Source organism: Dendrobates tinctorius, unplaced genomic scaffold, assembly GCF_039654945.1.
Source record: "Dendrobates tinctorius isolate UK_male_01 unplaced genomic scaffold, ASM3965494v1 ptg000027l, whole genome shotgun sequence".
Lineage (NCBI taxonomy): Eukaryota > Metazoa > Chordata > Amphibia > Anura > Dendrobatidae > Dendrobates > Dendrobates tinctorius.
Window position 1 is genome coordinate 15,232,581 of NW_027361695.1, and position 13,039 is coordinate 15,245,619.

Consider the following 13,039-nt stretch of genomic DNA (forward strand, 5'->3'; position numbering starts at 1 on the left):
TTGCAAGGCCACAGCAGTCAGGGAATCCCACTGTTATATCAACGAAAGACTGATTCTAGGCCATCAGAAAGAACACCAACTCCATCACCATCATCAACCCTCTCTCAGTCCGCCCTGTCCACCGCTACTTCCACCATATGCAGCTCTCAAGTCCAGCTCACCCTCCCAGACACTATGAGTAGGTCAAGAAAGTACTCAGTCTCTCATCCGCGTACACTGGGTTTGAACGCCCACATTGCCAAACTAATCTCATTTGAGATTATGCCCTTTCGGTTGGTGGAAAGCGCAGCTTTCCGTGAACTCATGGCCTATGCAGTACCACGCTATGACCTACCCAGTCGCCACTTCTTCTCTCGCAAAGCCATCCCAGCCCTCCACCATCATGTGAAAGACTGCATTGTCCATGCACTCAAGCAGTCAGTGAGCGGAAAGGTGCACCTCACAACTGATGCATGGTCCAGTCGGCATGGCCTAGGAAACAGTTGGCTGTAGGCGTTCGACCCTCCTCCTCCTCCTCCAGAAGCGAAAGCTCGTCCACAGAGCGCAGTCGTACGAGCACTCCATCTGCAGCTGCCACTGTTGCACACGAGGTGTCCCCCTATCGAGCAGCTAGTGGAAAGCGTCAGCAGGCTGTGTTGCAGATGATGTGTTTGGGCGACACACATACCGCCGAGGTGCTGCCCGAGTACTTTCAGTGACAAACTGAGTCATGGCTGGGCAGTGTACATCTTGAGGCAGGCAAGGTAGTTAGTGATAACGGCCGTAATTTTGTGGCAGCCATAGCCCTTTCAAAACTCAGCCACATACCTTGCTTGGCTCACACCTTGAACCTGGTGGTGCAGTGCTTCCTCAAAAATTATCTGGAGTTAACAGCCCTGCTCCAGAAGGTGCGAAGACTGTGCGCGCACATCCGCCGGTCGCCTGTACACTCCGTTCGTATGCAGAAGCTGCAGCGATTGCTCCACCTTCCCAACCACCGCCTCATTATCGACATTGCAACAAGGTGGAACTCCACCCTGCACATGGCTTGATGACATTCAGCCATTGTCTGCTCAGGGACCTCTCCTGGACGAGGTGGAGGAAGAAGAGGAGGAGGAGGATGATGGGGATGATTACTTAGGGGAGGAGGATGCATCTCGTGGGGCAAGTGAAAATGTTGGCGTGGCAAGGTCTGGTACAGGGTTTGTGCGTGACTGGAGGGATGTGGATTTGCCAGAAAGTGCTCCTCCAACCAGCACTCGCAGTGCATCATTGACACCGGGAACATTGGCCCACATGTCAGATTATGCCTTGCAGATCCTAAAAAGGGACCCCCCGCATTGCCAAAATGATGAACGATGACGACTACTGGTTGGCCAGCATCCTGGATCCACGCTACAAAGGCAAATTACAAAACATCATGCCACAGGAGAACCTTGACCTAATATTGGCTAATAAACAAGCAACTCTGGTAAATCGGTTGCTTGAGGCATTCCCAGCACACAGCAGCGGTGATGGTTCTCACACGAGCCGTACGGGCCGGGGTCAGCTTGGCAGAGGTGTTCGTGGTGCACACAGCAGAAGTGGCGTTGGAGACAGGGGTTTCATGACAATGTTGTGGACTGATTTTTCAAGTACCGCTCACACAACTGGTAATACTGCATCGATGGAAAGTGACAGGAGACAGCAGTTGTCAACTATGGTTACAAACTACTTTTCCTCCCATATCGATGTTCTCCCAGACAGGTTATTCCCCTTTGACTATTGGGCCGCTAAACTGGACACCTGGCCTGAATTGGCACAATATGCCTTACAGGAGCTCGCTTGCCCAGCTGCAAGTGTGCTATCGGAAAGAGTCTTCAGTGCAGCTGGATCAATCCTGACAGAAAAAAGGACCCGTCTGTCAACCCAAAATGTGGATGATCTAACCTTCATTAAAATGAACCACGCATGGGTTTCCAAGGATTTTTTCCCACCTTCCCCTGATGACACATAGGGTGACAGAAAAATGGCTTGCTTTGGTCCACCTCTTCCTGGGACTTGACCTATTTCACCTTTTGCATCAGCTGAATGTCCAACATCAACATATGCCACTTTCTAAAACTCCCTAACTGTGCTGCCTCCCCCCCCATGGCCGGGGTCACCACCTAGCGCACGACACCATGCGAGTGCCGTTGCCCTGGACAGGTGGGTAGGCCGACTCTTGGGCGCAGGCAATGGCACAGGGTCCCTCATAGTGCAATCAAGTGTCTCTGACGGTGGTGGTGCACACCCGCCGTCAGACACACCGCCGTACGATGAGGGGCCCAGTGCCAGTACCGACACCCACGAGTGGGCCCCCCTTGCTTGGGCAGGGCCCCAGCATTTGCAATCTTTACCTTTCCCTGCTCCTCCGCTGTGTAGTCTGGGCCGTCAAATTCATACTGTGCCTGACACCGTCTGAGCCTGCCTCCTGATGTATAGACATATATTTTGAATGTGTACGCTATCCATACATGTTATCTGGGGATACGGTACCCTTTCTCACCTTTGTGCAATCACGTGCAATCCATACTGGGCCTGACACCGTCTGAGCCTGCCTCCTGATGTATAGACATATATTTTGAATGTGTACGCTATCCATACATGTTATCTGGGGATACGGAACCCTTTCTCACCTTTGTGCAATCACGTGCAATCCATACTGGGCCTGACACCGTCTGAGCCTGCCTCCTGATGTATAGACATATATTTTGAATGTGTACGCTATCCATACATGTTATCTGGGGATACGGAACCCTTTCTCACCTTTGTGCAATCACGTGTGCAATCCATACTGGGCCTGACACTGTCTGAGCCTGCCTCCTGATGTATAGACATATATTTTGAATGTGTACGCTATCCATACATGTTATCTGGGGATACGGAACCCTTTCTCACCTTTGTGCAATCACGTGCAATCCATACTGGGCCTAACACCATCTGAGCCTGCCTCCTGATGTATAGACATATCTTTTGAATGTGTACACTATGCTATCCATACAAGTTATCCGGGGATACGCTACCCTTTCTCACCTTTGTGCAATCACGTGTAATCCATACTGAGCCTGAGAACGGCTGGAGAGCTGTTAAACAAGCTACAGCACCTGTGGTTTGCACACGTAAGTTTTTCATTTTTTCAGGAATGACGGTTAGGCCTAATTCCGGAACTGCGGTTGACCTGCACTTACTGGGAAATCATCGTTCGAGGGTAATAATTGTAATCACAGATCCCCATCACTAACGTTGTTCAGCGGGTTATCTGCACCTGTAAGCGACAAACGCTGGCCTTTTCAGTGTAGCGCACATGCAGCCACGGACATGTAAGGGCATGACACACCAGTTATTGGCCAATCTCATGTGCCAGAGCCTCACGTGTCCCTCTAGTAAGCCGGACTCGGACCGCGGGGCATGACGGAGACTCGTTCGTTAACGGAATTAAGCTTGCAATGTGTGCATCTGTTCTGTAGCTTGCATGGTTGAGGTTTCCCAGGTGGAGTCGAATTAAACCGTAGGCTCCACTCCTGGTGGTGCCCTTCTGGACATTCCTTTAAGGTTCAGCTTTGCAACCATACTGCCCACGTAAAACAAACACTTTGCCTTCATGAACGCTGTTTGGAGGGTCATGACTCATGGGAATAACGCCGCCCAATCAGTTAACCTGCTAGAGAGATCCTTCGTTGCTCCCAAGCATGACATCACACTCCCTAGGAGGAAGGTAATGCCACTGTGGCGACCGTACTCCTGGGGGCGACACAAGTGCACTGATGCCCAGCCACTGCTCGATGAATCTGCTGGTACATTGACCCAGACCACTACATTCCCCTCGCACGCTACACGGCCTGAATCTGACCCTGATGAAACTCAGGTTACCCTTCCCATATACAGTTCCATCTTACACGGTGACAAAGAGGAAGCTGCAGATGAAAGTGCAGGTTCGGCCCACCCGCCATCAGACACACCACCGTACTATCAGGGGCCCTGTGTCAGTGCCGTCGCCAACGAGTGGGCCCCCCCTGCTTGCTCAGGATCACAGCACTTGCAAGGTTGAAATACTGTGCAGTGAGATGGAAGATGGGAACGACGAGGAGTCCAGACTAGTACAGGGATTCCCTAGCGAGGAGACTTATTTGATTGTTTTCAGTGTTGGGACAGCAATTTTTGGGGAGCACTATACTCTGGAGAATGATAGATGGGGCCCACCATACACTGGAACATTCCAAAGGTGGACATCAGACACTGGAGCAGCATTTACAGGGCCCATTATACACTAGAGCATTAGAAATGGGGCCCATTATGTTTGGAGCATTATTTGGGCCCATAAGACAGTGGAGCTTCATCCATGGGGACCAACATATACTGTAGCATTATGTGGAACGCATCATATACTGTTTCAAACATTATATGGGACCAATGATTCTGTATGGAGAAATAGATGGGCCTCGTCATGAGATGTAAAAAGTGAAGTATTTTTCATTGTACTATACCGCTATTTCTCTGCCATATCGGAGCATGATGAGTTGTGGTATGTGTTAAAGGGGCGCTCTTTCGCCCAGGGCACATGAAAACCTGGAGCCAGCCCTACCCCCCCACAACTTCAGCCAAATAACCCCCATTTTTCAGTGCGTAACTTGTATTATGAAGTTAATTAAGGTTGACCAGCTTAAGTAAGAAGAATTGATGCTTTTGGCATTCAAATGAGCACTGTAGGTGTGTTTCCTGTCCTCCTCTCACTGCCGACTTTTATTCCCCATTGACTTACATTGGGTTTCGTGTTTCGGGACGACCCCGACTTTTCCCTATAATCGGCCGATCTTGCTCGACCCGACTTTTGGAAAAGTCGGGTTTCACGAAACGAAACTCGACCATAAAAAACCAAAAGTCGCTCAACTCTACTCATAACTACTTTTTACTGACTTCCTGAAGTACTAAATTGGTTTTGTAACCTCATTGAGCTTTGAACTTCATAGCCAGGTGTATCAAATCATGAGAAAAGGTATTTAAGGTGGCCACTTGCAAGTAGTTCTCCTATTTGATTCTCCTATGAAGAGTGGCATCATGGGCTCCTCAAAACAACTCTCAAATGATCTGAAAACAAAGATTATTCAACATAGCTTTTCAGGGGAAGGATACAAAAAGTTGTCTCAGAAATATAACCTGTCATTTTCCACTGTGAGGAACATAGTAAGGAAATGGAAGAACACAGGTACAGTTCTTGTTAAGCCCAGAAGTGGCAGGCCAAGAAAAATATCAGAAAGGCAGAGAAGAAGAATGGTGAGAACAGTCAAGGACAATCCACAGACCACCTCCAAAGACCTGCAGCATCATCTTGCTGCAGATGGTGTCACTGTGCATCGGTCAACAATACAGCGCACTTTGCACAAGGAGAAGCTGTATGGGAGAGTGATGCGAAAGAAGCCGTTTCTGCAAGCACGCCACAAACAGAGTCGCCTGAGGTATGCAAAAGCACATTTGGACAAGCCAGTTACATTTTTTAAGAAGGTCATGTGGACTGATGAAACAAAGATTGAGTTGTTTGGCCATACAAAAAGAAGTTATGCATGGAGGCTAAAAAACACAGCATTCCAAGAAAAACACTTGCTACCCACAGTAAAATTTGGTGGAGGTTCCATCATGCTTTGGGGCTGTGTGGCCAATGCCGGCACTGGGAATCTTGTTAAAGTTGAGGGTCACATGGATTCAACTCAGTATCAGCAAATTCTTGACAATAATGTGCAAGAATCAGTGACAAAGTTGAAGTTACGCAGGGGATGGATATTTCAGCAAGACAATGATCAAAAACACCGCTCCAAATCTACTTAGGCATTCATGCAGAGGAACAATTACAATGTTCTGGAATGGCCAGCCCAGTCCCCAGACCTGAATATCATTGAACATCTGTGGGATGATTTGAAGCGGGCTGTCCATGCTCGGCGACCATCAAACTTAACTGAACTGGAATTGTTTTGTAAACAGGAATGGTCACAAATACCTTCATCCAGGATCCAGGAACTCATTAATAGCTACAGGAAGTGACTAGAGGCTGTTATTTTTGCAAAAGGAGGATCTACGAAATATTAATGTCACTTTTATGTTGAGGCGCCCATACTTTTGCACCGGTCAAATTTTGTTTAAATGCAGATTGCACATTTTCTGTTAGTACAATAAACCTCATTTGAATCCAGAAATATAACTGAGTCCATCAGTTATTAGATATATGAAACTGAAATAGCTGTTGCAAAACCCAAAATTGTTATAAAGAAAAAAGGTTAACATTAATAGGGGTGCCCAAACTTTAACATATGACTGTATATGATATGATAGTCAATCAATGAGTTGGCGCAATGGTCACATACAGTAATGTATAGCACTGGACTGATACACATAGTCACTGCAGCAGAGTAAATAAGATTGGTCGAAACCACCCAAACTGGAGAATTGAACATATGTTTATTTTATTTTTAACTCCTTTTTTCCTTTAGCTTAATTTTAAAATACCTGGATGACCACTTCAATCTTATTTGTATGAGGTCTTATCTAGACTTGGGCAAAATTATTCTAGTGGACTCGAATTCTGCAAAAATTTTACAAAAATTTGTAGCTTTCAGAACGTAAATTGTTTGTATTTCTCTCCATGTAAGTTCAGTAAAATGGTTACAGCTGACCACCATTTTGCTGAACCGTAAAAGGTTGCAAAAAGGTTAAAAAACCTAATACCCTACTGCTTACCTCACTGGCCAATTCCCCTGTACTGTCCTCGGTACCTCTTCTTACCGCCATTGAATGCTGAAACCCCATGCCTAGTTGAACATAAAAGTCCCGGTCTAGAGTGCACTTTGTAAGGGTGCGGCAAATATCATTACATGATCACGTCCAGCACAACACAAGGACACGCTCTTGAGGTAGGGACTACCATTCGCGACTAGTTCTAGTGTGAAGATGCCCAAGGTTTCAATGAGTGGTGGCGGTAAAAAGAGAGGCCAAGGACCACACGAGTGGACAATGAGTGGCAGAGGCAAATTGTGAGTTGTTTTTCTGATTTTTTTTAATTACAGTAATTATGCTCTGGGGTCTCTCCAATTCTCATTGAATAATAATGAACATTCTATTGATGAAGAATACTGTAAATTAGGCTAGTTTCACACTAGCGTATGGAGGAGCTGCAGACGGCTGCGGGCTTCCTCCGTGATGCTCCGCCCCCAGCCGCATCTCCTCCGGTCAGCCTTGCCTCTGTCGGCATGCGACCTGCGTACACTATCTTTAGCATTGGGTATGCAGGCCGTGCAGATGTCTCCGCATGCGTCTTTTTGACAGTGCAGCGAGCACGCCAAAATGCAACATGCTGCATTTGGCGCAGGTCACCGTACCGTCAAAAAGACGCTTTTGGAGGCGTCTGCATTCATCTGCATACCCAATGCTAAAGATAGGGTACGTAGGCCACATGCCGTCAGAGGCGGGGCTGACTGGAGGAGGTGCGGCTGGGGGCGGAGCTTCAGGGAGGAAGCCCGCAGCCGTCTGCAGCTCCTCCATACGCTAGTGTGAAACTAGACTAAGATGCAAATCAAAATTCCCAATAAAATTCGCAAGATTCAGCAAATTTGAATCCCGACAAATCTTCTCATCTCCAGTTTTATGAGTTTGATTCATATGGCCGAGTACTTACCATTTACCACTATACAGCAAAATACATAACTTGTGATATCACTACTTTTACACTTTTTACTTTTTGCACTAGTAATTCAAATATTATAAATCCAGGTAACGGAAGTGAGCAAAACTCAATATTTAGGTGAAGTTGAAGTAATCCAAAATTTCATAGGAAAACAAGATTTTTTAGGAGTAAAAAAAAAAAGTTTCACAAGGTGAGTATTTAATTTGAGTTTTGAAGCCAGAAATAGAGACCATCTGTGTGTGAGCTCATATCAGCCTGACCTCTACACAGGAGAATTAGATGAGGGTCACAGGAATTGCAGAAGTGAAACACTTTCCAGTTCACATCTCTCATACTAAAATGTGAAGCCATTCCGGACAACTATTATAATTATTATCTAAAACTTCATGCAAAACCAAACATTGCTCTTTTAACACTGACACACATCTTATCCAAGCATAATTGCATTTACATAGTGATTAGGAGGCATACCGGGGATGCAAAATACTGTTTGAGCCACATAGGCATCTGTTACTCCAGATTGTCCATATAGCTCAATCTGGCAAGACACAGTTATACTCGTAGCCACTAATTGACTCGAGTATTTACATATATGGCATGGATCTGGAGAAGAAGGGCAGTTTTTTCTTAGAATTTACCGTAGTTATACATTACAAAAAAAGGAAAAACTCCAGCAAGATCTTAATTGGAAAGTTAATTTTGCCCAAATAACAAAATTATAAATCTCGAACACACAAAATATAGGATTATAATTGTTTTATTTCTATAAGTCTATAATACAAAATAAAAAAAGTGGAAAAGTTTTAATACTAGAGTTAGGACTATCCTACAGGGGTTGCCTTGACGTGGCGGGATGGCTTGTACATTCTTTTGATCAAAATTATGTTTACTAAATATTAGAGTTGAGCGATACCATCCGATACTTCAAAGTATCGTATCGGATGGTATCGGCCGATCTTTAAAAAAAGTATCGGTATCGCCGATTCCGATACCGGAAGTCCCATTCAAGTCTATGGGACTTCCGGTATCGGAATAAGAAAAACCCTTTCCTGCCCTTGTATAGCCTCTCTGGGGTCTGTACGGGCCTTTCGGGGGGCTGTGCCGGCCTGCCAGGGGGTCTGTGCAGGCTCCGGTGGTCTGTGCCGGCCTGCCGGTGGTCTGTGCAGGCTCCGGGGGGCTGTGCCGGCCTGCCGGGGGGCTGTGCAGGCTCCGGGGGGCTGTGCCGGCCTGCCGGGGGGCTGTGCCGGCCTGCCGGTGGTCTGTGCCGGCCTGCCGGTGGTCTGTGCAGGCTCCGGGGGTCTGTGCAGGCATCGTCCGATGGGACTACAAGTCCCATCGGGCGATGCCTGCTACCATGACAGTGATTGACACATTAGCCAATGATGGGACAGTAGTAGTCCCATCATCCGGCTAATGTGTTAAATGTAAAAAAAAAAAAAAAAAAAATTACATGCTACATACATACAACATGCATACTACATACATGCTACATTCATACTACATACTACATACATGCTACATTCATACTACATAAATACTACATGCAACATACATACTACATATATACTACATACATACTACATGCATGCTACATACATAACATATATACTACATGCATGCTACATACATACTACATGCTACATACTACATATATACTACATGCATGCTACATACATACTACATGCTACATACTACATATATACTACATGCATGCTACATACATACTACATGCTACATACATACTACATATATACTACATGCATGCTACATACATACTACATGCTACATACATACTACATATATACTACATACATACTACATACATACTACATGCATGCTACATGCATGCTACATACATACCACATACATAACACATATATACTACATGCATGCTACATACATACTACATGCTACATACATACCATATACATACTACATGCATGCTACATACATACTACATGCTACATACATACTACATGCTACATACATACTACATGCTACATACATACTACATGCTACATACTACATATATACTACATGCATGCTACATACATACTACATATATACTACATGCATGCTACATACATACTACATATATACTACATGCATGCTACATACTACATGCTACATACATACTACATATATACTACATGCATGCTACATACATACTGCATGCTACATGCATGCTACATACATACTACATACATACCACATATATACTACATACATACAATACATTCATACAATACATACATAGACATACAGTACATATAACATAGAGTAACATACTTACCAATACTTGTCACATTGTTCCCCGAAGCCATTGTCTTTTCCGGAATAAATATTAACATAACAAACCACAAAAATACTCACCCACGATCCGAAGCAGTCCACGAGTGTGTCCCACGACGATCTTGGGTAGAGAACTGCAGCATCAGCTGTTGCTGCCGTTCTCTACGGGCTGCAGGAATCCAATGACGGAAGGTAGGTATCCTTCCGCACTGTATTCCTCCGCCACTTAAAAAAAAAAAAAGTCCCTAGTCTCACTTTATGCCATTGCTGTGTGGGAATTTCCCACGCAGCAATGGCATAAAGTGAGACTAGGGACTTTTTTTTTTTTTAAGTGGCGGAGGAATACAGTGCGGAAGGATACCTACCTTCCGTCATTGGATTCCTGCAGCCCGTAGAGAACGGCAGCATCATCTGATGCTGCCGTTCTCTACCCAAGATCGTCGTGGGACACACTCGTGGACTGCTTCGGATCGTGGGTGAGTATTTTTGTGGTTTGTTATGTTAATATTTATTCCGGAAAAGACAATGGCTTCGGGGAACAATGTGACAAGTATTGGTAAGTATGTTACTCTATGTTATATGTACTGTATGTCTATGTATGTACTGTATGAATGTATTGTATGTATGTAGTATATATGTGGTATGTATGTAGCATGTAGTATGTATGTAGTATGTATGTAGCATGTATGTAGTATGTATGTAGTATATATGTAGTATGTATGTAGCATGCAGTATGTATGTAGTATGTATGTAGTATGTATGTGGTATGTATGTGGCATGTAGTATGTATGTAGCATGCATGTAGTATGTATGTAGTATGTATGTAGTGCAGGCTCCGGGGGGCTGTGCCGGCCTGCCGGGGGGCTGTGCCGGCCTGCCGGGGGGCTGTGCAGGCTCCGGGGGGCTGTGCCGGCCTGCTGGGGGGCTGTGCCGGCCTGCCGGTGGTCTGTGCCGGCCTGCCGGTGGTCTGTGCAGGCTCCGGGGGTCTGTGCAGGCATCGTCCGATGGGACTACAAGTCCCATCGGGCGATGCCTGCTACCATGACAGTGATTGACACATTAGCCAATGATGGGACAGTAGTAGTCCCATCATCCGGCTAATGTGTTAAATGTAAAAAAAAAAAAAAATTACATGCTACATACATACAACATGCATACTACATACATGCTACATTCATACTACATACTACATACATGCTACATTCATACTACATAAATACTACATGCAACATACATACTACATATATACTACATACATACTACATGCATGCTACATACATAACATATATACTACATGCATGCTACATACATACTACATGCTACATACTACATATATACTACATGCATGCTACATACATACTACATGCTACATACTACATATATACTACATGCATGCTACATACATACTACATGCTACATACATACTACATATATACTACATGCATGCTACATACATACTACATGCTACATACATACTACATATATACTACATACATACTACATACATACTACATGCATGCTACATGCATGCTACATACATACCACATACATAACACATATATACTACATGCATGCTACATACATACTACATGCTACATACATACCATATACATACTACATGCATGCTACATACATACTACATGCTACATACATACTACATGCTACATACATACTACATGCTACATACATACTACATGCTACATACTACATATATACTACATGCATGCTACATACATACTACATATATACTACATGCATGCTACATACATACTACATATATACTACATGCATGCTACATACTACATGCTACATACATACTACATATATACTACATGCATGCTACATACATACTGCATGCTACATGCATGCTACATACATACTACATACATACCACATATATACTACATACATACAATACATTCATACAATACATACATAGACATACAGTACATATAACATAGAGTAACTTACTTACCAATACTTGTCACATTGTTCCCCGAAGCCATTGTCTTTTCCGGAATAAATATTAACATAACAAACCACAAAAATACTCACCCACGATCCGAAGCAGTCCACGAGTGTGTCCCACGATGATCTTGGGTAGAGAACTGCAGCATCAGCTGTTGCTGCCGTTCTCTACGGGCTGCAGGAATCCAATGACGGAAGGTAGGTATCCTTCCGCACTGTATTCCTCCGCCACTTAAAAAAAAAAAAGTCCCTAGTCTCACTTTATGCCATTGCTGTGTGGGAATTTCCCACGCAGCAATGGCATAAAGTGAGACTAGGGACTTTTTTTTTTAAGTGGCGGAGGAATACAGTGCGGAAGGATACCTACCTTCCGTCATTGGATTCCTGCAGCCCGTAGAGAACGGCAGCATCATCTGATGCTGCCGTTCTCTACCCAAGATCGTCGTGGGACACACTCGTGGACTGCTTCGGATCGTGGGTGAGTATTTTTGTGGTTTGTTATGTTAATATTTATTCCGGAAAAGACAATGGCTTCGGGGAACAATGTGACAAGTATTGGTTAGTATGTTACTCTATGTTATATGTACTGTATGTCTATGTATGTATTGTATGAATGTATTGTATGTATGTAGTATATATGTGGTATGTATGTAGCATGTAGTATGTATGTAGTATGTATGTAGCATGTATGTAGTATGTATGTAGTATATATGTAGTATGTATGTAGCATGCAGTATGTATGTAGTATGTATGTAGTATGTATGTGGTATGTATGTGGCATGTAGTATGTATGTAGCATGCATGTAGTATGTATGTAGTATGTATGTAGTATGTAGCATGTATGTAGTATGTATGTGGTATGTATGTAGCATGTAGTATGTATGTAGTATGTATGTAGTATGTATGTGGTATGTATGTGGCATGTAGTATGTATGTAGCATGCATGTAGTATGTATGTAGCATGCATGTAGTATGTATGTAGTATGTATGTAGTATGTATGTGGTATGTATGTAGCATGCATGTAGTATGTATGTAGCATGCATGTAGTATGTATGTAGTATGTACACTCACTGGCCACTTTATTAGGTACACCATGCTAGTAACGGGTT